Below are 1,669 nucleotides of genomic sequence, written 5' to 3'. Positions count from 1 at the left end.
AAACATTTTCTGTTTTGTGTTTGAAAGCTATGCGAGTACAGGTGTGTATGTGTGTTTCCAACACTTACTATATTAGAATACTACATCTGCTCACCTTGTAAGAAACCATCTTTGATTAACACAAATGCTTCTGTTAAAACAGTTCATAGTACTGTCAATCTTTTGACAATTTCATGTTTTACTAGGATATGCAATAAGTAACAGTTGTTTTTGGCATATTTTGATATACATTTTTAAAAGCTATCTTATGAAGTCTTTGCTTCTAATTTAGTTTATTTGTGCATTTTCCATTAAGAAGGGAGTTACTTTTTTCGGTGGGTGCTTTTGGACCTGGGCCACAAAATTAACGGTCTATGGACAATTCAGTGTAGTCAGTTAAGCAGCATGTATTTGAGAAACTACAGGAAACTTTAGTAAGCAAAGCAAAGTGAGAGCACAGGAAGAATATAAAACTGCCACAGGACTTCTACTGCAGGCCACTGAATGTTAGACTAGAGTCTGAGACAGAGATTACCGGTAAGTTGCTATGCTTCTTCATGGAAAATGTGAGGTATAAAAAAAAACAATAAAATAGACTTTATACGGAAAGCAAGCTGAGGCTAGGCAAACTGCTTATTTGATACTTACCAGAGCTTTCAACTGGTTAAGTTGTCTGAGTACTAAGATTCTGTAGTTTATTTATTTTTTTTTTATTTCATCAAAAATAATGTTCTCTTTTTGCATCACCCATTAATAGTAGCACTGATAAGACATTTTTGTTATTAGTTTTTATCAAGGAAAATGTAAGGTCTTCTTTTCAAGAGCGGTTTAATTACATGGCTATACAACTATCTTTCTTAACCAGTTAATGAGGGGAAAGCGCGAACGCAGTCCCCCACTACCATAAATTATGCAGTTGAGTATCCTGCATTTGAGGACATCACAGGGGTCAACCCCACCGAAGTGCAATGGAGGAGCCTCACTCTGGGAGAACCACCTTCTTGATCGTGGTCTCTCCCCTGCCAGGTAAGTATGAGTTGCTAATTTATATCATGGCAGATCTACGGCTGTACCTTACTTTACAAACACGGTGCTATTTCTAATTTCATCTTTTCATAAATATTGTATGATCACATCACACATTTGTATGGCAACAAGCAGAGTTCAGAAGTCTAGCACTATCCAGTAAATAAACTATGGTACACTACCATTTCCCATGGGGCAGTTCTTTCTTAAAATCTACATTGCTTGACATCACATGCTAACAGAAACATAAGCCTATGTCTCAAACATAGCTGTCCTGTTTGTCTTGTCCAGCAAGCAGAGAGTGAGTGACCAGCAGGAGACATTGTACACACACGCAAGCTGACAGGCATCATGGCCTATCAGGTTTTCAGTGAGAATGACTTGCATACCACATTTCAGTCCCCACCCCTTTTGTTTGCTTTTCCAGGAGGGAGGGAAGGAAATCTACTGGCCAAAGAAAGGTCTAACAGCAAGATGATGCAATGAATCAGCCAAGTGTGTTCTGCTTAGAAATGAACTGCTTTATATTAACCACAAAGTCATTTACAGACACGATTTAACTACACAGTGACTTTTGTCAAGATTTAGTTATTTTTCCTAGCAAGATCTGTGTTTTTATGGCAAAACAGCCACAGTTACATTCTCTAACTACTCCTATACATTA

At 37.6% G+C, this 1,669-nt stretch overlaps 1 non-coding gene across 1 annotated transcript; it reads right to left on the bottom strand.

Annotated features, from left to right (window-relative positions):
• Nucleotides 1-849: 849 nt before the first annotated feature.
• Nucleotides 850-1,013, bottom strand: LOC122797380. The gene has a single exon (XR_006364101.1). It is a non-coding gene; the product is annotated as a U1 spliceosomal RNA (small nuclear RNA).
• Between the last annotated feature and the right edge of the window lie 656 nt (nucleotides 1,014-1,669).

The sequence above is a fragment of the Protopterus annectens genome, chromosome 3.part0 (genome assembly GCF_019279795.1).
Source record: "Protopterus annectens isolate FY-2018-M chromosome 3.part0, PAN1.0, whole genome shotgun sequence".
Lineage (NCBI taxonomy): Eukaryota > Metazoa > Chordata > Ceratodontiformes > Protopteridae > Protopterus > Protopterus annectens.
The sequence above is the reverse complement of the archived record's forward strand: the minus strand, read 5'-3'. Positions and strand labels throughout refer to the sequence as shown.